Source organism: Ursus arctos, unplaced genomic scaffold (genome assembly GCF_023065955.2).
Source record: "Ursus arctos isolate Adak ecotype North America unplaced genomic scaffold, UrsArc2.0 scaffold_1, whole genome shotgun sequence".
NCBI lineage: Eukaryota > Metazoa > Chordata > Mammalia > Carnivora > Ursidae > Ursus > Ursus arctos.
Genome location: NW_026622763.1, coordinates 106,841,305 through 106,867,104, shown reverse-complemented (window position 1 = coordinate 106,867,104; position 25,800 = coordinate 106,841,305). Strand labels below are relative to the sequence as shown.

General features: G+C 45.1%; 1 long non-coding RNA gene across 3 annotated transcripts in view; it reads left to right on the top strand.

Annotated features, from left to right (window-relative positions):
• The window catches only part of LOC125281317 (uncharacterized), a 39,609-nt gene extending 14,157 nt beyond the window's left edge, over positions 1–25,452 (top strand). Inside the window, exons 3-4 of one of the 3 annotated variants that reach the window (XR_007188457.2) lie at positions 12,719–13,607; positions 21,334–25,452. This is a non-coding gene — a long non-coding RNA (uncharacterized LOC125281317). Of the gene's footprint in view, positions 1–12,718; positions 21,300–21,333 lie in introns of those variants that run through there. The other 2 variants (XR_008957059.1, XR_008957058.1) reach the window with 2 other exon arrangements.
• Positions 25,453–25,800: the final 348 nt, after the last annotated feature.

Here is a 25,800-nt window from a genome sequence, read left to right as displayed (position 1 = left end):
GTGTTTTTGTCCTGTGTTTTGTTTTGGTGCTATTATTGTGAATAGAACTTTTAAATTAATTTTCTTATTTTTCAATTGTTCATTGGTAGTATAGGTGTGGAATTAACTTTGATACGCTAACATTGTATCTTAGGGTCACGTTAAATTCACTAATTGTTCTGGGAGCTTTCATGTGTAAATTCTTTGGGATTTCCTACATCGTCACTCATGTTGTCTGTGAATGTCTTTTGTTGCCTTTCCATGCTTTTGCACCGAGTAGGACCTTCAGCACAATGCTGAAAAAACAGTGAGTAGAAATCCTTCCCTGTTTCCCAACTGCAGGGGGAAAGCATTCAGCATTTTGACATTGAGTGTAACGTTAGGTGGGGGGGGTTCATGGATGGTCCTTATCAGGTCGAGGAGGCTCTCTTCTGTTTTTAGCTTTCTAAGAGTGTCTACGAGATGTTAGGTATTGAGTTCTGCCAGATGCTCTTTCCCCAGCTATTTGAGTTGATGGTACTGTTTTCTCTCTTTACACTGCTGGTATGGCCAATTACATCTTTATTTTTATTTACCTATTTTTCGTTAAATGATCTTTAAATGCTGAACCAACCTGCATCCCTGGGGTAAACCCTACTTACACATGCTATATTGACCTTTCTGTATGTAGCTGGATTTAAGTTGCTAATATTTTGTTAAGAATCTTTGTACCTAATGTGGTTTATTAGTCTGTTCATTTTTTCTTCTTAATAACTTTCCTTGCTTTGGGTGCAGAGCCACACCGGCCTCACCAAGTGGGCTGGGGAGTGTCTTCTGGAAGAGATTGTGTAAATTGGTGTTTTCTTCCTTAAATGTTTGGTAATGTGTGTCCACGAAGTCACCTGGGCCTGTGCTTTTCTTTGTGGGATCCAAAGAATTCAAATGACTATAAATTCAATTTCTATAATCGATGTAGACTTATTCAAGTTGCCTCGTTCTTGGGAGAATTTTGGCAGCTTGTGTCTACAGAGGAATTGTGGCCCTTCATCTGACTTACACACTTTATGGTAGTGCAGTTGTTAATAACTTTCTTTTATCATCCCTTTAGTTGATACCCAATCTACTTCATTTCTAATATTCGTACTTTGCTTTCTTTCTTTTTTCCTATTTGGTTTGTTTAAGTGGTTATCAATTTGTTGCTTTTATTGATTTTTTTTTATTGTTTTTCTGTTTCTATTTTGTGTACTGGCATCATCTTCACTTTCTTCCATCTGCCTGCTCTGGATTTAATCTGCTCTTTTTCTTCTTTACAGTTCGGTAAGATGGAAAGTTAGGCAGCGGATGTCTTTCCTCTTTACTAATATAAGCAGTTAATGATATAAATTGCTCTCTAAGCCCTTCTTTACCAGCATCCCACAAATTTCAATGTTGTATTTTCCTTTCTTTTAATTCAAATTATTTTTATTTGTCTCATATTTCTTCTTTGACTTCAAGATCACGTGCTTTTTAATAGTCACATATTGGGGACTTTTAAAGTATTGCTCTGTTGTTGATTTCTGGCTAACTACATTGTGGTTAGAAAATGCAATTTGTACAATTTAAATCCTTTTAATCTTGTTGTGCTTTGTTTTATGCCTCAGAATATGTTCTCTCAGCAAACGTTCTGTGTGCGTTTCAGAATATCGTTGGCCGGAGTGTTCTAAAAAAGGCCCAGTTAGGGCTCGTTGGTAGATACTGCTTTTCACATCTTCTACAGCCTTACTGATTTTTTGTGTATTTTTTTTTCAATCGGTTACTGAGAGAGGAGGAGTTGAGATCTCCAACCATCATTGTGGATTCATCCATTTCTCGTTTTAGGTCTCTTGGCTTTTGGTTTATGCATCTTGAAGCCCCGTCAGCTGGGGCCGTTAGAATTGCCATGTCTTCTCAATGAACTGACCGATGGACCAGTCTGGAACACTTCTCTCTCTGCCTTCTCCTTGTAATGGACCCTGTTCTGCCTTTTAGTCTTTCTCCTGATTCGTGTTCCCATGCTGCATCTTTTTCTATCCCTTTACTTGTAACCTTTCTGTCTTTATATTAAAACAAAACAAAAGCTTTTTCTAACGCACGCAGGCGCATCTTGCTTTCTTTCCGCGATCCGTCTCTGCTGTTCAAATGGACAGTCTGCATTGCCCGTAATCACTTATATGATTGAATTTAAATCCATATCTTGTTTGTTTTCTATTCCATCTGCACCTTGTTCCTTTGTTCCTATTTTCCTGCCTTCTTTCAGATGAATGGAATGTTTTGTGTATTCAATTTTACCTTACAGCTAGTCCCTCCCCTCCACGCATGTCGTCAAGTGTACGATACTCATCTTTACTTTGCCACCATCTGCCTCTGCACACCGTCAACAAAAGAGCGCCTCCACTTTGCCCTCTTTGCCCTTTTGCTGTCCTGTAGTTTGGTTCTACATGTGTTATAAATTCTACCATAGATTGTTACTTGTTTTGTTTCAGACAGTTATCTTTGAAAAAGATTAAAATAGAATTTTATGTTCACTCATTTTTGCCAATTCTGAGATTCCTCATCCATCTGTGTAGATCCTGGGCTCATCGATCTCACACTTGTTCTGCTTGGAGAACTTCCGTCAATAATTTCTGGAGAGCAAGTAGGCAGGGAATTAATGAACTCAGCTTTTATTGGTCTTAGAAAGTGTCTGTTTTGCTTTCACAGGGAAAATGGCTTTCCTTCTTCCTCTCCCTGCAGCAGAGCGTCTTTTCCTGGGCCCTGGGGGCTGGCCCTGCCCTGGCTTGGCTTTTGTCCCACAGCAGAGTGGGGTCCACGGAGCAGACGGGATTCGTGCCTGTGCACTGCTGAGAACGCTGTCAGGTCTCCTTCCCTGTCCTGATCTTTCTTGAAAATACTTGATAAAGGCCCATAGAAAAAAGCTGGTGAGTGGGCGCAGACCGCCCGGTGCCCAGAAGTGCCAGGGACCCTGAGCTGTACGAGTCAGTAGTCCCGCCCTGACATGACCACACTTCACGGTGTGTAACACCAGAAATTGATTAGCTCAAAGTTCTAGAGGCCAGAGGTCAGAAATGGAGAGGTGGGCAGAGCTGAGCTCCCCACAGACGCCCCAGGACAGATTTCAGTGTGTCTCCTCCTCCAGCTCCTAGCGGTTGCTGGCCTCCCTGGTTTGTGTCCAGCTGGGCTCCAGTCTCTGCCTCTGGCCCCAAGTCCCTTGTGCCTCAGTGTCTTTGGGCTGCCCTGTGTGCCTCATAAGGAAACTTGTCCCCAGGCTCAGGACTCCAGCAGTCTAGGATGATCTCCATCTCAAACTCTTTAGCTATGACATCTGCAAAGACCCCTTTTCCAAGTAGGGTAGCAGATTCCAGGGATCAGGACATGGACGTAGGTTTTGGGGAGCTACCCTTCAACCTTTACTTGGCATTTAAGAAATCCTGGGATTTCAGTGGTTTCCTTCTGCCGCTTAACTACATTCTTCAGTGCTCTACCCAACATCAAGTCACCTGTGTACCCCGACTCTCCTCGGGGGGCTTGCCACACATTGAAATTTACTTTCCCTGTTGCTTTATGACCTCAGGTCTCCAGGAACTGAAGACTAATTATGATCTCATAGACTATCTGGCTTCTTCTCGTGGCGAGAGTAGAGGCCATGTTCTCGTGCAGCTTTCTACAGCCTACGCAGAAACAGGGCTCCCCGCCTTGAGTCTGGAGGTCTTTCCTACTAATGCCTCCCTGCAGCTGCCGTCCTGCTGGCGATGGCTCCGGCACGTGGGGATACGAGGCATGGCCACCTTCCCGGAACATGACTGTTTGTGGCCAGCAGAAGCATTTAGGTCTTTTCATTCGCTCATTACCAGAGGTTATTTGCATCTCATGAGTCTCTTTGTTGGACTAATGTCGCTAGCCCTAGGGGGAGTCAATTTATAAGTTTTTAAAGGTGGGACTCCTGGGATTTTCCAAGTGTAAATTCTTTCCCGTGTAAAACCTAATACCATAAAGTGCCTCCTGCCTCTGCACCATTCGTCCTATTCAGGCCCCATATGGACAGAGCCATGTCTCTCTTTGTCTGTGCAGTGGGGAGGCAGACACCCCTACACAGAGGGCTCCCGGGCTGTCCTTGTTTCTCGTCTTCCACCCCCAGCGCCAACACAGGGCTAGCACTCACAGGTGGTGTGAATCACACCCTGGTATGTATGTTAGCGTTTCCCTTCACTCTCAAAAGTGTCATTTTTGGATAATAAATTAAGTATGCACCCTACTGCTAGGGGATTGGGTGTCCCGGCATGCTCAGAGCCCCTTGGTGCACCACGCATCTTGGTCCTGACCTCCCCAGTGCTCTCCCACGCCCAGCCTCTGGCTTGGTCCTCACCCTGAGCGATGACTGCTCAGGTCCTTGAGCCCTGGACCACACCCTCCCTGGCTGGGATTCTGCTCTTGGAAGCAGCCTTGGGGAAGTCTCCTCCTTGGTGCTCCCGCCCTCCACTCCCCAGGTCCTTTTCCTGGTGCTGGCTCGTGTGGCCGGGGCGCTCCTGGCTTGAGTCATGGGCGGGCTCAGCGCTGCCATAATGAAACCAGAGCACAGAGAGGCCGAACTCTCACACCTGGAGTTGGCGTGGAGTGGGGCAGCTGCCCACACATGTGTGGATTTATCCTGGAGTCTGCCCTTGTTTGAGCCCGAGTACCTAGATGTTGCAGGGCACCTCTGAGATGGGTTCTGTACAGACCTGGGGGCCATCAGAAATGCTTACTTCTTTCCAGATAAAGAGAGGAGTAGCCCGTGCTGCTCACACGGCAGCTCATGCTTGTGCTTTGACTCCTTCCTTCTCTTCATTCCAACGGTCCTTATCTTTTTGGATCATGAAAATACTTCATACCACGTAAATTTCCGTCCTTTTCTTCAGTGGCGTTGTCTTCCCCCTCCTCTTCTCTGTGGGGAAGGGAGCCCCAGAGCCCTGAACTCTTGGAAGGACATCCGACCATATTAGAGCACACGCACGTACCACCTTTGATCCTTTCACTGACACATGGCACATTAATCATACTTTACAAACTTGCATTGTCTGTAGCTGACATCATGAAGCATGGTGCCGTGAAGACACTGGATCTAAAGAGCACATGAAACAGAGAATGCACATTGTCAGATTGATTTAAACTTAGAGGGATTAGCAGGAAATTGTTGGCATCATGAATCATGGGCTTACAGACCTTTGTATCACAGGCAGAATGCTTCATTCCAGGATCTGAGGCTCTTGACCTAACAGCTCCTTCCAGTAAGGTCATTCCACTGCAGAGTGATAGTGAAAAATGTCTCCTTTCCATGGAAAGGGTGCTTTCATGATCTTAAGACTCTTTCTTAGAGCAGTTGCTGGCTTACAGAAAAATCGAGAGGAAGAGATTCCCAGATACCCCTGCCCACATCTGCATAGGTGAACCCATTATTACTATGCCCCACCAGAGGGTACATTTGTCCTTGGTGAACCTACACTGACACGTCACCATCACCTGAAGTCCATAGTTTACATTAGGGTTCACTCTTGGTGTTGTGCATTTTATGGGTTTGGACAAATGTATAATGACATGTATCCACCATTATAGTGTCGTACACAGTACTTTTCACTTTCCTAAAACTCCTCTGTGTTCCTTGTACTTATCCCTCACCAGGTGGGGGAGGGGCAGAGGGAGAGGGAGAGAGAGAATCTCAAGCGGACTCCACGCTGAATGCAGAGCCCAATGCAGGGATCCATCTTAGGACCCCTAAGATCATGACCTGAGCTGAAATCAAGAGTCAGAGGCTTAACGGATTGAGCCACCCAGGCGCCCCCACCATTGATACTTTAACTGTCACCACAGTTCAGCTTTTTCCAGAATTACATATAGTTGTAATCATGCAGTCTTTTCGGATTGGCTTCTTTCACACAGTAATATACATTTAGGTTTCCTCCAGGTCTTTTCATGGCTCATCTCTTTTTGTTGTTGAATAATATTCCATTGTCTGGATGGACCAGAGTTTATTTACTCATTCACATAGTGAAGGCTTCTTGATCATTCCATTTTTGTGATTAAGAATAAAGCTGCTGTAAACATTCATGTGCAGGTTCTTGTGTGAACATAAGTTTTCATCTCTTTCTGGTAAATACCAAGGAGCGTGTTTACTGGATCATGTGGGAAGACTACGTTTAGCTTTGTAAGAAACCAGAAAACTGTCTTCTCAAGTGTCTGCACCATTCTGCGTTCCCAGCAGCCAGAACGAGAGTTTCTGTCGCTCCACGTCCTAACCAGCATTTGGTGTTGTCGGCGTTCTGGACTTTGGCTTCTAATAGCCGTGAGTGCTATCTCGATGTTTTAATTTGCCTTTCCCTGATGACATACGGTGCGGAGCCTCTTTCCTCATCTGCCAGCAGTAAATCTTCTTTAGTGAGGTGTCTATTAGGGTCTTTAGCCCATTTTAAAAATTTGGTTTTCTTTTCTCTTATTGTTGAGTTTTAAGAGTTCTTCATATATTTTGGAAAACAGTTCTTTATCAGATGTTTCTTTTGCAAATATGTTCTCTCAGCCTGTGACCTATCTTCTCTCTTTTTCTCTTGACATTGTGTTTTGCAGAGTACAAGTTATTATTTTCAGTAAAGTCCAGCTTATCAATTCTTTCTTCCATGAATCATGCTTTTGGTGTTGTTTCTAAAAAGTCATCACCAAACCAAAGTCATCTAGGTGTTTTCTTATGCTATTTTCTAGGAATTTAATAATTAATTTCACCCTTTGCTTGAAGTCTATGATCCCTTTTGAGGTAATTTTGGTGAAGGGTATAAGGTTTGTGTCTTGACTGATTTTTTTGCATGTGGATGTCATTTTTTTCCAGGACCAATTATTGAAAACCTTTTTTGCTCCGTTGTATTGCCTTTGCTCTTTTTTCAAAGATCAGTTTATATGTATGTGGTTTTATTTCTGGGCTTGCTATTTTGTTTCATTAATCTATTGGTCTATTTTTTTTTCACTAATACCACACTATCTTGATTACTGTGGATTTATAGTAAGTCTTGAAGTTAGGTAGTGTCAATCCTCCAACTTTGTTCTTTTTCTTTTCTTTTTTTTTTTAAAGATTTTATTTATTTATTTATTTAACAGAGATAGAGACAGCCAGCCAGAGAGGGAACACAAGCAGGGGGAGTGGGAGAGGAAGAAGCAGGCTCATAGTGGAGGAGCCTGATGTGGGGCTCGATCCCAGAACGCTGGGATCACGCTCTGAGCCAAAGGCAGACGCTTAACCGCTGTGCCACCCAGGTGCCCCAACTTTGTTCTTTTTCAATATTGCATTGGCCGTTCTGGGTCTTTTGCCCCTATATATAAACCTCAGGGTCTGTTTGTTGATACTCATAAAATAACTTGCTGAGGTTTAATTAAGATTGAATCTATAGATCAAGTTGGGAAGAGCTGACATCTTGACAATATTAAGTCTTCCTATCTGTGAACATGGAATATCTTTATTATTTAGTTCTTTGAGTTCTTTCATTGGAGTTTTGTAATTTTCATCATAATGATCTTATACATTTTTATTAGATTTACACCTGTACATATTTTTGGGGTGCTAATGTAAATGGTATTGTGTCTTTAATTTCAAATTCTATTTGTTCATTGCCAGTGTATAAGAAAGTGATTGACTTTTGTATATTACCCTTGTATCCTGCAACCTTGCTACAATCGCTTACTAGTTTCAAGAGAGTTGTTGGTTTTGGTGGTTTTTTTTTTTGTAGATTCCTTTGGATTTTCTACATTGAGATTCATATACCTGCAAATTAAGACAGATTTCTTCCTTCCCAATCTACATACCTTTTATTTCCTTTTCTTGTCCTTTTTTTTTTTTTTTCATCATCTAAGACTTTTGCTTCCATGATTCTGAAATATTTAAACTCACCATGTGAATTTAAGATTCACATTCAGGCCTCAATTTTTATTCAGACCTTACCACTTATGACAGATACAATCTTGAGCAAGTAACTCAAACTTTTGTTTCAATATCTTTTCTTATAAATTGGAATGATAATGGTATGCACCCTGATAAGCTGAAGTAATGAGTAAGACAAGAAGTACGAAAGAGTAAACCTAATGTAGGTGTCAGCTAGTGTTCTCATTTTGTACTCACATGTACTGCTTTGAGTTTTCCAGGCCATTCTTTTATGACCCTCTTCCCTCTCCACAACTGATCTCACAGTGGGCTCTGGGACTAACAGAACTTCATTTCCAGAAGAAGCACCACCATCCTTTACGAACACTCTTCAGATGGAAGCAGAATAATGATCCCCCAGGATGTTCACATCCTAATCCCCAGAACTTCTGAATATGTTACCTTACATGGAAAAGGAACCTTTGCAGATGTGATTAAGTTAAGGGTTTTGTAATGGGGAGATTATCTTCAATTATTGAGGTGGGTTTAGGGTAGTCACAGGACTCCATATGACAGGGAGACAGGGCAGTCTGAGTCAGAGAGATGGAAATAGAACAATAAAAGTGAAGTCAGATGTTGTGATGTGGCCATGAGCCAAGGAATGCAGGCAGACTCTAGAAGCTGGAAAAGGCCAGGAAATGGATTCTTCCCTGGAGCCTCCAGAAGAAACACAACTCTGCTGACTTCTTGATTTAGTCCCATGAGACCCATTTCAGACTTCTTACCTCCAGAACTGAAGGATAATAAATTTGTGTGTTTTAAACCACTAAGCTTGTGGTAATTTGTTATGGCAGTGATAGAAAACTAATACAGTTCCCTTCTGGGCCAATAGCATAGGGTAAGTGCAAGCTGCTGGGACTGATGTCTTGGTGTTTGCAGCCTCATTCATGCTGTTTGCTTTTCTGGCTGAGGCCTGGTCTGTGGAGCCCCTGGCCCTCTAGGCAATTGGATTTGCTTAATAGTTGTATTTGCTTAATCTAAGGCTCACCCTGGCTAGGGATCTATTGGAAGACTCTATCCAAATATGACAATGATTTTGATGTATGTGTAGTGAAGCCTCATTAAGATCAATAATTATTCTTTCACTATCAAAATCGACCTAAAAAGATTTGGTCAGGCTGGTCCAGGATGCCCCCGAGTTGCATAGGCACTGGTCTTGCCGGGAGTGAAGGTACAGAGAAACCCAACTCTGCATCTTTCCAATGCTGTTTATATATTTCCTAAAGAGCTATGTCCTCAATATTCCAACCTCCAGACACATTAGTGGAATAATTTAGGAAATCATCACTAGGACATTTCAGGACCGGGGTAAAGGAAGTGGTGACAATTCTTGCCACCAATAAATCTAACTTGTTCATTGTTAGTTTAAAAACCACTTTAGATTGTTCTAGCTTTGACATTCAGAGTTGCTGTCTGATGTGTAAAATTGAGGAATATGAAGGAATAAATTCTGCTAACTTTAGAGGTTGACAATTCAATTAAAATAATAATGGAGACCTACCGGGCATGAAAACCTGTCAGCAGGGTCTTAATATGAGAGGGATGGGTCTTGTCAAGGTCTGACATGTCTCTGTGACGGCTTGACAATGAATTTCCCAGGCTTTTAGGATGCGTGCAGCGTGTGTAGTCATGTGACCCTCATCGCAGCGTAGAGGCTGCATGCCCTCCCAGCCCTATAGGCTGCAAAGGCATCAGGCAGCCTGGCAAGATGCAGGCTGAAGCAAAACATTTGTGCAGATTAGGATGCTGTGGGTGGCCTTGGACAGTTCTTAGGTTGTTCCTACTGTAAAGGGCTAAAATGTCCATGGTCATAAAGCTTGTTTGAGACGAGAGCACTGAGTCAGCCTCAGGCCCAATGTTAGAGCCACTTCCTCCCCTCTCCAGGGCTCAGATAGTGTTTGAGGTCTTTTCTGTCAATGGGTGAAATTAGGACCAGCCCCTTCCAAGACACTGAATGAGAGTAAAGTGTGATGGAATGGCCACTAACACGCACTGAGTGTGTGTGCCCGCCACCTGATGAATCTTGGAAACACCCTGCAAGAACCCAATGCAGAGCAAGTGCCCAGTAAGTGGTCACTGCCGTTATTCGGATTGTCCCGACCACTTTCGACGATCTTGTCTTCACAAGGACATGTGCTTCCTAGAGGGGAAAACCTCACACACACACAGGCAACCACGCTCCACACCCTCAGCAAAAAGTACCGAAACACTTACCACACATAGATACTAATTAAACTCTCCTTGAAATGGGGTCAAATGTACATTGTTTTATAAAAGTCTTCAATATGGACCAGAAAGTGTTTATTCAGAATTAAATGACAGGGGTTCTGTCCATGTCCAGGTGCTATTCATGAACGTGTGTGTGTTTAATGGGCTTTGTTTCCAAGGAGCTAGTTTATCCTTCCCGCTAAACCTGAAGTGAAATCACAGCTCTGGATCTAATGAGATCATTCTTTCCATTTTGGCGAAATAAAGATGTTCAAAAAAAAATGTTCTCTTCAAAGTCTTTGAAGATCCAATGAGGGAGGTAGATAGCAGAGGAGGATGGAATCAAAAATAAATTATGACTTCCTACCTTCCTTTCTAAAGCTGTTGATAAGCCTCTTCTTCTGTGGACATCTTGGTGACTAATATGACACCTTGTAGATAGAAAGACTGGATTCCTAGAAATAGAAAGCGTATCTGGAGGCAAGGGTGGGCACACTGCCTGGTATCCCTCTCCACGCCATCCCTTCCCCAAGTCACCACTGTGCATCATAGCATTTAAGAGCAGACGGGTTGGTCTAGATCCTTTTTTCTGAAAGTCCTGAAGAGAGCAAATTGCTTTCCTAAGCTCACATAGCCAGAAAAGCTGGAATCAGTTTGACTCGAGGTCTCCCAACTACTAAGCTTCTCCCACAATTTTAAGTGAAAAAATTTACACATCTGGATCAACCCCTTGAAGTTTTAGATAAAAGAATGTTTGAATGCTGGAGTTAGAAGTCACCCTACCCTTTGTCCCCTCGGCAGAGCTCCAGTCCTCCGCTTCTCTGTCTGGGTCACAGTTTCTCCGTGGAGGGCCCAGCACATGGGCAGGACAGATTCTCATGCCTTGAACATGGTGGACCTACCACAGAATAAGGACAGGGTCCCAGTGCCACGGAGCAGGTGCAAGCTCTGTGGGCAGCATCAGGTCTCCTAACAGGTGTACGTGAGGGAGTGGGAGGCTTTGCTGTGAAGTGGGGGGAGTTGGGATATGAGTGCACTTTGGTGGTGGCTCTTGCATGAAAATCTAGTTAATATGAGCAGAACTAAACCACAGCATGAATTATATTCAGTATCATTAATCCCCAATTAGCATTTTAATATCAGCCACTATAACCCATCTCAGTTTACCACTTAAGCTTAGATCAGCTACATATAGACTGGAAGTAAGTCGATTCAGTATGGTATAGACCAGTACTTTTTTTTTTTTTTTACCAGATACAGTTACATATAGAATACAAAAATAATTAAGACTCAGACATTAAATATAGACTTTTGAAAAATATAGAGGCTTTTTATCTGGAAGTTTAAGGAATGAAATAGAGAAGGACAAGGGGCATAAAATGCCAACCCAAGTTTGAACTCTAAAGCATAACTACTAAGAGAGATGGAAATAATTTAGGGAAAAAATATTTTAACAAATAATCTCTGTCTTCAGAGTGAAAAGATATTTTCATCTTTGAAACAAGAGCAAGATGATTTCAAAAAGGAACAGAGAATGAAAATGAGATCTTAGAAAATAAAAAAGCAACATAAGAACTAAGAAGATCGGTAGGAGAAGAAAGGGATAAAGAAAGGTGGTAAACAGAAGGGGGAGTGAAGCATGAGAGACTATGGACTCTGAGAAACAAACTGAGGGCTTCAGAGGGGAGGGGGGTGGGGGAATGGGATAGACCGGTGATGGGTAGTAAGGAGGGCACGTATTGCATGGTGCACTGGGTGTTATATGCAACTAATGAATCATCGAACTTTACATCAAAAACCAGGGATGTACTGTATGGTGAATAACATAATATAATAAAAATATTATTATGAAAAAAAATAAAATAAAAAAGCAACATAGTAACAACATATGATTCCTGAAATAGACATTTCGACAGAATATCTGGAAGGTAAAAGTCCAGAAAATCTCTGAGAAAATAGAACAATATGACAAAGAAACAAATAAACAGATGAGAACCAGGATTCATCCAGGTTCTTCTGGATTAGTTCCTCCTGAATGCGGTGCCTGGGTTGATGTCCTCACCACCATCCTCTGGCGGCCTTCCCCAGTGGTAACTGCACAGCACCACAATTTGTCAGTTCAATCCCAGATTGGATCAGATCATCCTTCTTCACAGCATTTGGCTTACTTTGTCAGTTTTAGCTGATGTCCCAGTCTTGTTCCTTATTCCCAAGGAAGAGCCACTGTTAGACACATACTCTTGCCCACATCTCCCCATATTTACATCTGTAATTCTATCTGGACTTCATGTCATCAGATTCCCAGCTGACTTTTGTGCCAAGGGCATGTGGGGTCTCTCTGGCTCACCTTGCTAAAAGCGAAACCTACATCTAGTTGTCAATGGTGGTCCAGACGGTGGCTGAGCTACAGCCAGAGAGATGGGCCAGAGGGAAATGTTCAGATCCTAGTGCAGTGTCCATGCCCACTGACTTTAGCACTGTTGGGGATGAGGAGTGTAATGTCTGGGGCTGCCTGGGCTCATGCAGGGATGCTTGTGGCTAGCTTGCACAGTGCCAGGCACAGAGGAAGCACTCCATAATCACTCAGTCTTCTTTCCCAAGGTTCACTGCTGCTAAATGACCCCAGCAAAAGGGATGATTCTGATGTCCATGGGGACTGACACATCATCGGAAACCCATCAAGGAGGACACCATGCTGACTTGGCCTGCAGCTGGCTCAGAACTCTTGCCAAGGACGTGCTGTAACCTCAAAGAGACATGAACTCCAAGCGTAGGAGGGACGCAAGAGCCAAGACCAGCCTCTGTAGCCCCCATCCATCCTACGAAGTGCCAGCTCCCTCTGCACAGACCCCTTCCATCCTTACAGCACCCTTCGAAGCAGGACTGATAGTCTCTCCAGTTTACCGGTGAGGAGAAGGAGGCAGCAGGGTGGCTGCATAAGTTCCCCCAAGGGCCATGTGGCAAGTAAGCTCAGAGCCGGCATCTGAGTTGGGCCCCTGCAGGGGAGCCTCCCAACTGCTCAGTCTGTGGAGTGGGTGACACTTCCTGCTCTGGTTACAGGTAGGGGGAAGTGGGGGAGGTTCAGACCCCATCAGCCTGGGCCCCACCTCTCCTGCTAAGGGACCCCAGGGATCACAGAGTCTCTGCAAACACAGTTTAGGCTTCCTAGGACGGATGGTCCTGGAAAGCAGCCAGTGTGCCCAGCACATCAGGAAGGACACCAGTAAGGGGAGCGGCACTGAGCTGCCTGCTGAAGACCCCAACAATAGGATGGTAAAAGGAGGTTCAGTGAGCCAAAGAAAGGACCAAGAAATCACTGTCGGGGAGACAGAGAAGGAGGACGCACATCCTGACTTCAGCAAGTGCTCAGACTGGCTGGTGAGAACGGCAAGAGCATCACGCCACACACCTGAAGGGCCACAGGAGTGACTTGGGCCGTGCACGCCGAGAGCCCTGTGTCCAGAGCGCTCAGGGACAGCTCCTCCAGAAGGTGGGTGTGCACTGGTCCCCGAGGGGGGGCAGGATGTGCGCAGGAGGAGGCCATGCAGGAAAGTCCTCCAGGAACAGGGGCAGCCTGTGGTTTCTTGTATAGACGAGGCATGTGATGGAGGGCCGAGAGCTGTCCTTGGGATAATGAGTAGAACAATCTCCTAGGAAGGAGGGTTAGTGTTGGGAGCTGAGGGGAAGTGGTCAGGATGTGGGAAGGGGTCAGACTGGGGAGGGTTGGGATGCTGGGCCAAGGCTTTTGAGCTTGATTGCTTAAAGATTTTGAGAAGGAATTGCTTCTGGTAGTGAGGGATGGAAGGTTTAGACTGGGAACTTCTGGAAACAGAGGTATTGACTGAAGGAACTATGATACTTTGAAAGCCTGCGGTAGGGGGAGCAAGGATGTGTGAACCTAAATGAGACCAGGACCCAGGGGCAGAGGAAAGAAACAGAAGGGTGAGTGGAAAAGGACAAAAGTGTGAAGACTTGGTCTCAGTCCTGGTCCCTACCTGCTTTCCGGCACAAATTACCCAGCTGCCATATACCCCAGTGTTCTAATCTTCCCCCTCCTCCCCGTCCATCTCTTCCTCCTCCTTCTCCTCCACCTCCCATACAGAAGTGTTTCACACTTTATGAGAAGTTGTAGATGAGGAGCCCAGCACACAGCAGTAAGAGCAATGGCAGTAATGATCTCTGGGGTCAGGATTCAGGAGGTCTCAGCAGGACCTGGGACAAATTGGCTGTGAGGTTGAAAGCAAGGGTTAAGGACAGGTGCATATGAGCCATATTTACTGGAACCAAGGGTGGGACCACGGACAAACCTGGGTGTCAGTCCCACCCAAATCACCTGTCACTAGGGTGAGCATGAGGGAGGCGGGACTTCCTGTTGCCACCTGGAGGGGGAGGGTCAGCTGAGCACCAAAGAGAAGCACACCCTGTCCCACGCACCCCATCTCCCAAACATCCAGCTGTCCCCATTTGCGCCAACTCTTCAGCTGGAGAGCTGGTCAACCACATTTGATGCCTACACCTGCCCCCCGGAGACTTCCTAGGGGGTTTCTTTGAAGGTTTCTTATTTGGGCTTTGGAGGTTTCTTATTTGGGTTTTGGAGGTTTCTTATTTGGGCTTCCAGACAGAATGACCAAGTTGTGAGGACAAACCTTCTGTCCAGGGCTATTTACCCAGCGCCCCTGGCTTTCAGAAAGGTGGTTCTTCATACAGAAACCACACGAAACGTGTCTACGAGAGCAGAGAAACTGTAGTCGCTCCCAGGTCTGCAGCCTTTTCTATCTGTCCTTGGACAGGCGTGGTGAAGATCAAGACACAAAAGACAAGTCTGAAAGAGCACTGGTTTCCACGATGCCAAGCGGCCGAAATGAAAAGGTTAAAAGTACATTTGTTGGCTTACTTGGAGATATGGAATCACAGACGGCACTGTTTCAATTGAAGGCCTTAAAAAAATTGCATTCAGAAAAAAAATTATGTTCAGCAAGACCATTTAAGTATTTAGGTTTAACCTCCTGTTAACAACACTAATCCGCTGTGTGTCCATCTGTTTCCTTTTCTGTTTGATCCTTGGACATTCTAACATAATCGGCATTTTTTTTTTTTTAGTTGAGAATTTAAGTCGAGGATGGAAACAAGGAAGAAGGGTATTAAACGTTAAGCGTAGACCACGAGAGCCGCGATCCAGTCCTGTCCTAAAGGAGGAAAAGCCAACACGAGGTCCAAGGCTGCACTTGAGGCTGGGAGTCCGGGCTTAATTGCGGCAGAAATAGAAACACATTTGTTCGTTTGGCTTTGACCATCTGCCAGTCAGCCCAGGGATGGTTTCCTCAGTGTCTGTGCGTCATGCTCTCGGTGTCTCATGTTTTCCCTCCACCCCATATTCAGAAATATTTGAGAAGAGTCAACAGATGTGGTTCTATCTCTGTTTCTCTTTGTTATTCAAATTAGGCAGGAAAGCAACATTTTAAGGAAATGGTTTTAATTAGCAAATAAAATAACAACATCTTATACTTGCAGACCAGTCGATCTGAAGTTGATTTGCAAATAGGAGCTTTGTGAATCCTTCCAGTGTTTCCTAAGATATGGTTGTGGAAAATGTTATTCTGCTTTTAAAAGGAGAAGCTGGGCTCTGCGAGAAGCAAGTGGCCATATATTAAAGAGGACCCTTTGAGAGGCAGCCTCTTAAACCCCTTGTAAACATCACTTGAAATGAGAACCAGGACGAGGCTGCTTCTTCATGAATCACTAGGACCCAGATGTGGCAAAGTTAACTGGAGAACTTTCTTGTTCTGATTTCCAGATGACTTAAAAAAGAAAAAAAAAAAAGAGGAAAGAAAGAAAAAGAAAAAAAGGAAACCTTTCTATCATTGGAGTGCATCACGTCAGCTGTAGGAGACAGATGAAAATGTCCCACTGCATGGGGCAGGGTGGGGAGGGGGGATGGGAAATGTCAAAATACACCAGGCTTTTGGTTTCAGAGCACGCAGCTAAAGGTCACTCGCACACAAGCATTTAAAATGTGGGTGTTTGAACATTAGAGTCAAGACTCATCAGCCATTTTTATCTTAAAGTCTGGCAAACTGAAAAAAGTTTGTCTTATGACCCAGGACTGCTCATTCAGCTGGGAGGACCCAGACCCCCAAAGAGGTTTTGCCCAGAACTCCAGGCTCTACCTTTGGGGTCTTCCAGACCAACACTAACAGTAGCAGGGACGGCCTCACGCCTGATCTCGTCACCAAGCCATACAGAGGGACGGCTTGTGTCTTTCAGCAGAAGCCCCCAAGTGCTGAGGTCACGAATCAGGGCTCTCTGGCTAGGGAGGGTGGAGCTAACCCCTTCTGAATCCCTAGCATTTCTGGATTTTGGTGTCGCGGCTTTAGTCTTTGAGGCGCACCTGTGAGGCTCAGTTAATTGAGCACCGGACTCTTGGTTTCAGCTCAGGTCTTGATCTGAAGGTCGTGAGTTCAAGCCCGGTACTGGGCTCCAAGCTAAGCATAGAGCCTACTTAAAAAAAAAATGTTTAAAAGTGCAGGGTGATCACTAAAAGGCATTTTCCGCCTTAGACAACCGAGGTTTGCAATATGGAATAGAAGGACATGGTGAGAAATATACCAGCTTAAAAGTTACATGTAACCTATAAGAGTAAATATCTGATCCAAGCCAACTGATACTTAAAACATACAGTAACTGAAATACTAGAATAAAGGATCCCGTGGCGGGACTCAGCGCACAGGAGGGCGTGCGGAAGAACCAGCGAGACTGAGTGGAGGACAAGAGGAATCCCCCAATCTGAACCACAGAGAGGAAGACAGACTGAAATGCCCCCACCACAGAGCCTCGGGGGCCACCAAACGATCGAACATTCGTGGCATGGAACGCCCAGGAGGAGAGAAGAAAGAGGGGGAGCCTGAAAAAGTCTTCAAAGAAATAATGGCTCAAAATTTCCCAAATCTGGCAAAATACATAGACCTGCAGGTTCAAGAAACTGAACAAACCCCAAACAGGAAAAATTCAAAGAGCCCCACGCCAAAACGCATCACAACCAGACTTTAGAAAACTAAGGACAATGCAAAACTCTTCAAACCAAGGAGGGAGAAAGGATTCCTTACCCAGGGGAAAAAGAGCTCGGACAGCAGAGGGCTTCTTAACAGAAATCGTGGAAACCAGCGAGGAGTGGACGGCACTTCTCAAGCTGAAATACCAGAACCGTCCTCAACCCCGAATTCCATCTCTTACAAAATTATCCTTTAGGAGCAGAGGGGAAACAAAGATGTGCTCCGGTGAAGGAAGACTAAGGGGGTCGTTGCCAGCACGGCAGCTCTGGAAGGATGTTCTCTACATGGAAGAGCATAGAAGACTTGGAACATCAGGAAGGAGGAACCCAGGGAAGGGCAAATACGGAGACCACGCTGCTTCGGAGCCCCAAGCCACCCAGCAGGAATCTAGCTACTCTGAAACAGTGTGCTGGGCAGAGGGGAGGAAAGGAGAGCCCCAGCGTCGCTCCAGGACCCCTGCTGTCTGCGCCATGTATCCTCCTCCTGAGAACGGGCCACACCTGTCCAAAGAGAGATTATCCTGGGTGGGCCTGGCCTGACCAGGTGAGCCCTGGAGCAAATGGTCTAGAGGTCAGAGAGATTCTCCTGCAAATGGCCATTTGGCAAGCTGCTTCCTCTCGGAGCTGAGGGTCTGGGTCCTTCCCCTTCAGGAAACTGAGTTCTGCTATCAACTGGAACGAGGAGAAGAGAGGACTCGGAACGCAGCCGAGAACGCAGCCCAGCCAGGAGCATGTGTAGCACCAAGAGCACGCTGTCTGCCCATCAGCAGCTTGTGAAGTGGGAGATAGGGGGGAAAGCCAAGGCCATGAGATTGGTGTGGTGCTCCCGCCCCTGGGGCTGGTGTCACCCTTTACCTTACATCATGGGCACCAGCTCTTCAAGCGGTATAAATGCATCCCTCTTCGATTTCTGGAAATATTTTACTGGGGTGTGGGACTGGGATGGAGATGTCTCTACCACCATATATAAGTCTCTAAAATGTGGCATCTCCTAGGATACTCGGTCATGGGCCCAGAAGAGAGCTCAGAGCTCCAGCAAGGCGTAGCCCCAGACACGTTGCCCTGCCCTGCTGATACAAACAGCCCCCTCCGCCACCAAGAGGCTCCCCTGCCCCGGGCACCCCCGGAAAGCCCAGGGTCAATGACCTTGAGGGTCACGCTCTGCAGGTCTGCGGAATCCTCCAGGTGGAAGATTAGGAGAGCTCAGATAAGCCAGCCCTCCTGAGCACCTGCCTCCTGGGATAGGTAGCAGGTGCTCAAAGGTATTTCCTCCTCCCCCTGGACAAACAGAGAACCAAGAGGGATTGCTCTCAGCGGAGGTGACTTTTCTTCACGAAACGTTCATGCTAGGAGCGCCTGGGTGGCTCAGTCGGTTAAGCATCTGTCTTGGGCTCAGATCATCATCTCAGAGTTCTGGGATCTGCCCACATCTGCTCCCTGCTCAGCGAGAAGTCTGCATCTCCCCCTTTCACTGCCCTGTCCCCACCTCTGCTTATGCTCTCTGCTCTCTCTCTCTCCCAAATAAATAAATAAATAAATAAATAAATAAATAAAGTCTTTAAAAAAAAAACCCATCCATTGGGGTTCCTGGGTGGCTCAGTCATTAAGCGGCTGCCTTCGGCTCAGGTCATGATCCCAGAGTCCTGGGATTGAGCCCCACATTGGGCTCCCTGCTCAGCAGGAAGCCTGCTTCTCCCTCTCCCACTCCCCCTGCTTGTGTTCCCTCTCTCGCTGTGTCTCTCTCTGTCCAATAAATAAATAAAAAATCTTTAAAAACAATCCATGACTAAATTTTCAAGTAGCTATTTCTAATATTTCCTTCATCACTCTGCAGCTACGCTGTTGCACACACTAATAACTACCCCAGGATGATTAGCGACTGGTCGGGGACACGGCTAATACAGAAAATGAGCTAGGCATCCACGCGCGTTTTGGAAAAATGGAAGATAACAGGCCTCCTCTCCGCATGCGGTTTATTTGGCGTGGGGGTGAAAAAGCACGCATAGAGGACCAGGGGACCGTTTTTCAATCATCTAAACTGATTGACGACTCTGACATTTCCTGGCTTGCCATCCTTGCTGATCCTTTCAGACTTTCAGATTTTTCTGGCCTGTTTTAAATAGCAAGGCCACTACCACATGTTTGAAGACCCTTTTATTTTATTTTGTTAATGCAACAAAGCTAACACAAACTAGCTTTTAGGGTTTATAGGAAAATCACCATATTTATTTTCTCAAGTTATTGGATCTGATCCCACACCCTGAGAGATGCCGCAGAGAATGAGTCCGTCTGTCCCGTGAGGCATGTTTTCATCGGTACGAGGGGACCTCGCTGTGGCACTAATTGATAGAGGATGTTTGAATTAACTGATCATTTCATGTTCCTCTAACTATGGTTTAATTGAACAAGGCAATACAATGGGTATGAGGGGACTCCCAAAAGCTTCCAGGGGAAGCTGACCTAGGATCATTTGAGCAGGAAAAACATCCTTCTAAATTCTTAAAATAACAAAGTTAACTTTAAATCTCAAAACATATGAGGCAATCTATTTCTCTTTCTGGTCGCATTAGCTACTGACCCACTGGTTATTAAGGTATGAGCTGTTGTTTGTTATTTTTACCCTAATGCTAATAGCAGCAGGTCCAAAGACAGGTGAGGAAATTCAGTGAGAACAAGTCATTATAAATGTTCAAACTCCCAGTTGTCCCCGGACGTGAGCTGGCAGCCTGGCTGTTCCGTGCGGGGATACGTGGGGAAGCCCCAAGAACACTCCTGAAGACGCACGTATTTGCTGGGGAGGTGGTTTCTCGTTTCTAATTATTAATGATCTCGGAGACAGCCAAATTCAGGCAAGTGGCTGGTGACAAAATGTGTTGGGCTGGAGGACACGCAGTGGGACAGGGACAGTGCATGGCAGCCACAAGCCCCTAAGAGGAAACTACATCACTTCTGCCTTATTTTTCCTTTCAAAAGTGCCTCCCAGGAACGGTGGAAACCCTATAAATATCTTTCCGCAGATGTGTTGGAGGAAGACATGGTGGTGAGAAGGGGGTCAGGGGAGTTTGTGGTGAGTGGAATTCTTTGACCCTCACTGAGAAGCAGGCGGTCGCTGCTCGGGGCTCCTGAAACATCCCCGTCCAGAGCCAAGCTGGTTATCTCTGCTTTTTATCTGCAGACGGAAATGGGAGCGATACGCGAGAAATTAGCTCCATAAATAAATGCAGAGGTCTAATTGCCCAGTGGGCTCTGGCTCAGAAGGTTGCGGACCCTCTCTTGTCTCTTTCATCTCTGGTTGGGCTGGCCCAGGGTGCATGAAACCGTGTGCCTTCTGCCTCCCGAGGAGGGCTCTGGTGGCCTCCATCCATTTTCCTGCCAGAGAAATATTTACTTTGTACTAATCGGTTTCCCTCTTGGCAGCCTTAGTGCAAGGGCCGCAATTCTTTGACTTGAGTCTGAGTCCTCTGTGGAGAGGAGAGACGGTGACAGGCAGCAGAGCTCAAGGGCGGAGACCTAAGGGATCAGGGCACTTCATAGTTGAGAATCTTCTCGTCCCGTGTCGTCTAGTCCCAGAACAAAGACTGTCCTCAAAGTCGCTGACTCCCAAGTGCTCCACCAGCACGCTTTCTCCCCAGAGAAAGGTTTTTGACACTTTGTGACACAGGCTCTTCTCGGCAATTGTTGAACTACGGCGCACCTGGCATCAAAGCGTCATTTCCTACAGGGGGTTTTAATTTTTTTAAACATTCATTATTTCATGGTGCTTATAAAGCAGTCCTACTTGCAGTAGGAAACTTGGAAACTGCAGACAAGTGGAGAGGGAACTGGAAGTCTTCCACCGTGGACGGCTCAGAGACGACCACCGAAAGCCCCACCTGCTGCGTGCTCTTTCAAAGAGCCCGTGAGCATCTTCCATGTGCAGTAACATCATCTGCTTGTGTTGCACTTAACATTACCCCGTGTTCATTGTCTTTTATGAAAAACTCTTGGGAAACCGTTTATATTGACTGTATAATCTTTCATTGCTTCATTGTCCTCTATTTATTTGAAGACATCTCTCTGCCGATGGCTCTTATGGTTATTCTCAGATTTCATTATTATAAATGAGGTGGTGATGAACATCTTCATGCATAAATAATTCTTTCTGTTTTCTATTGTTTCTTTAAAGTAGATGATTCAGCCTGGCATTACTGGGTCGAAGACGATGGACCCTCGATCACACTTGATACACACTTCCAAACACCCTCAGAAAGTGTCCTCACGTTTGTATCCCCGCCACTGCTGGAACTGGGCACTCGCCCTGCCCCCGCAACAGACGTGAACGTTTAAACAATCTCTGCCTTTGGTAACATACCGTCTGGATCTGCAGTTCTTCGACCACCATCAGTGTTAAACACACTTCTACTTCATGCCTACCACGTAGCACATTCTGTATTACCGCTACTTAAAACATGAACTCCCCAATCTAATGATGGTAGTTGTGGGAAGTAGATAGTTGGTTGTGTTTTTCTCCATTGCTAACCAATTGAATGAATAGCACTTACTGACTAATCTCCCTAGTCCTACCTGCCTTGTGAGGCTGCCTTTGTCAAAAGCCCCCTTCTCTTCTCTGCTCTCCCTCTGGGCTGTCTGTTCTGCATTCGTCTGTCTGTCCTAGATTTGTACTGACCAATGCAATGACCACGATCTTACTTGCTGTGTTCTGACATCTGGTCTACTGACGAGGTTCACACAGCTGCACACGGTTATTCCCTCTTTGTGTGTCTGTCCTTTTATCCCTGGAAGCCTTTAAAATTTTCTCCTTGTCTTTGATATTTGGCAGTTTGCTGTGTCTGTCTTCACGGGAATTTGCTTTTATTTCTCCTGTCTAGGATTTGAGGATATTTCTGAATCATAGCACTTAGGTCTTCCTTCCATCCCAGAAAATGTTCGGGCATTATCTCTGCAAACACAGCCTCTTCCCAAGCCCCCTGTTATCTTTCTGGAACCCTACTGGGTGCGTTTTTAAACTATTTGTTTTCTGTGTCTCTGAATTTCTTATTTGTATGTTCTTATCTGTGTTACTTGCTGCTGAGTGAGCAGACTTCTTTCCAGTTGAATATTTCTCTTCAGCTGAATCATGTTTATTATTGAAATTTATTTTCTTCTTTTTAATTCACTAACCCAGGGTTTCTATTTGATTATTTTTCAAATTTTGTGTTTGTTTCATAAATTGCCTATTTTTATTTTGCTTTCCTTTGGGTCTTGAAGTATTTAAAGTACTTTTACTTTAAGTCATTCAGTAATTGATTTACTTTAAATCAGTCAACAATCATTCAGATTATTCTGTTAAGTCTAGTCCTTTGGGCCTGAATTCCCCCACCTGGGAGGTTGAGTTCTGTGGTCTCAGTTGACACTGGATGTATCTAGAGCAACTTCCCATCTGTGAGCTTATTTTTCAGCATGGCGTTTCCACACTGCAAGAGAGGAAGTGTGAATGTAGGCCTCACCCCTGAACAAAGCACAGCTGAGTGTCTTCTCATTTTATGAAAGTTTCCTTCTAGACCATGACCTGGGACCAGGAACACAGAGACTTTTTTTGCTCTGTTCATGAATGACAGAGAACTTTCTAATTTCTCATCTGCTAGATTCAAACAAGAAGAGCAATTCCAGGTCCCCACTGTTCTTGGGCACTCGTGGCCTCTGCCACCACGAGGTCCCCACCAGCCCTTCAGAGCACGCAGCCCCAAGCTCTGCTCACTGTTGTAGCTGCGATTTTCCTCTTTATTTCTGGGAGCTGGAGGTGTCCCTTTCTTGCTTTCTCTCTTGGCTCAATATTTTAAACATAAATCAGCTGTTCTAAGTGTTTGGAACAGGCATGGACACATCTCATGACTGCCGTGTCCTTGAGAATGACCATGAATTTACTGAATTATCATGGATTGAAGTCATATCTATGCAGGCTGGTCCTCTTCCCTCTCCTCTCCATCTGTCTTCCCATTCCTTTCTTTTCCTCATCTGTTGAAGCCAAGACCACTTCTTCCAAATGCAACTATTTTTGTGAAGTGAGAGAAATCCTGGAGGAATTTTCATTTGAATTAATTTAGGAGGATTTGATATTTCTATTACATTTGGTCTTCCTATCTTGAAACAGGGTCTAAGCCCTTCTAAGTGTCATGCTCCCCCTTTCTTCATTTAGTCTATGCTTTCTTTCTTCCTTTTTTTTTTTTTTCCAAAACAGTCATAAGAATGTGAATGGCATCCTGGCTGAGGAGTGATGGGTCCTTTTGAAAATACTCGGTGTTTTCAAACAGCCCAGAACATTTTCTTCTATTACAACCTTGACTTGCCTTCCACTTTCTCTTTTTTTACCACTGCTTGGATCTTTCTCCTCTGTCTTCTTTGTCTATCATTTCCTCATTCATTATTTTCTTATTCTACCTGCATTTTGTGAAAACGTTGAAAAGCCTGTTTTCTTCACTGTGAACTCCATTTTCTGCAAGTGAGCAGTCTCCACTGCCTCATTCCTGGCTCCCCTCTCCCAGCCAGTGTGGACCCAGAGCCAGGGTAAGCGGTAAGCAGCAGCTTTCAGTGACATTCCCCCTCTTACCTCACATCGCGGCTCTCGGAGGGGAGGCAAGCTTTAGGCCATACTCTGGTTTCTCCGTGCACTTGCCTCCACTCCACAATGTTGGCAGCTCCTCAGGACTCCTAGGGGTCCCCTCCCTCACCCACACCACCCCAAGCTGTCTCCAAGGGACCTCAGGGACAATCTATAGCCCCAAGGAAACAATCTTACCACAAGTCTCTCTCAAATCTGTGGTGTCCAGAAGATGGTGCAAAGAATTTCTTTCTTTTCTTGCAGAGGCTCCTTTTTTTTTTTTTTTAAAGATTTTATTTATTTATTTGACAGAGATAGAGACAGCCAGCGAGAGAGGGAACACAAGCAGAGGAGTGGGAGAGGAAGAAGCAGGCTCCCAGCGGAGGAGCCTGATGTGGGGCTCGATCCCATAACCCCAGGATCACGCCCTGAGCCGAAGGCAGACACTTAACCGCTGTGCCACCCAGGCGCCCCCGCAGAGGCTCCTTTTAGTTCTTGAAATTGCCCGGCTGTGCCTCCATGAGTTTCCCTTACCCTGGACTGTAGACGCCCATCTGCCCCTGCCCACCTTCCTTGTTCTGAAGATTACACACACACACACGTGTGTGTGTGTGTTAGAAATAATAAATTAATTCAGCAAAACTGCAGGGGTAGAAGATCAACACACAAAAATCAGGTGCATTCCTATACACTAACAAGGAAGAATCCAAAAATGGTATGAAGAAAACAATTGCATGTATAATAGCATCAAAAAGAATAAGAGACTTAGGCATACTATTAAATTTCTCCTCCAAGGAGGAGAAAGACTTATACCCTAAAAACTACAGAATGTTGCCACTGATCTGCACACTTAGGAACGCTCCAGACAGTGTATTTAGGAACTGAGCTGGTCTTATTGGTCATGGATATTCATCAAATTTGTACTCCTGTCTTCCACCGGCCTGATCCAGGCCCTTCTTCACTTAATGCAACATGAAGCACAAGTGTCATCTTGAGGACCCAGCCAGGACCCCGTCTCCGGGGAGTAGCTGGCCTCAGGGGAGCTGTAATCACGGCTCCCTGATGGGTGGCCCCCAGCCTTGGGAAGGAGCCCAACTGGGCTTCCAAAACTTTAGGTCAACTCTTGGGCAAGCTCTTCAGTCACTCTGGGCTCTGGTTTCCTCCTACACTGAGATTTTTAGAAAAGGGGGTAATGGCTATTGATGTGGGAAACAAAGGCAGAAGAGAAATTATTAAATTTCCTTACTACCTACAGCCCATTGACAAGTCCTTGAAATAGGCAGAGTGACGTTCTTCTAGGAACTCCGCTGGCTCTACGTTAATACTTTGCTAAGGGCAAAAGGCAATCCTAGCCCTACCCCCAGAATCCTGTAAGTCTACTTTAACATATAAAAATTCCTTTGGAAAATTCCTTTATATCTAAACCCCCCAAGATATGTGTTGGCAATCATCCCCCAAGCATATGACCCACCGATACACATCCGGATGGTCTCATGACTAAGGTAATAAATGACCTTTTCCCAACAACATCTAGCCCTCCTCAGGATCCTGGAAACCTTGCTTCCAAAATTCCTTAGAGACTTATGCTATCCCTAACTCCTTCCCGACTTGAAAGTATATAGTGGGTCTACTCATCATGACCCTGGGGCAGCTCTTTCTGCCCATGTGTCCTGTCCCCCTGCTCTAATAAAACCTCCCATTTGCACCAAAGACGTCTCACAAATTCTTTCTTGGCCGTTGGCTTTGAACCTTAAAGTTCTTTCCTACATCAGCTATTATTTTGATTTATTTCTCTTTAGTTACAAATTTGTTATTTCCATTTAATGCAAAAACAATACATGTTGATTGTTGAAAAAATACATTAAATACATAATATGTAGATTTTTGTTTAAATGTCTCCTCCAGAATCTCACTTCCAGAAATACTCATTGTCAGTTTCTCAGAGAACATCCTCCACTTCCTCTGCCTTCCTTATTGTTTCTATGCAACAGAAAGGTGGTCCCTGCTTTTCTAAAGCTTGCTTTGTAAATGCTAAACCACACTGTTAACATCTTTTCA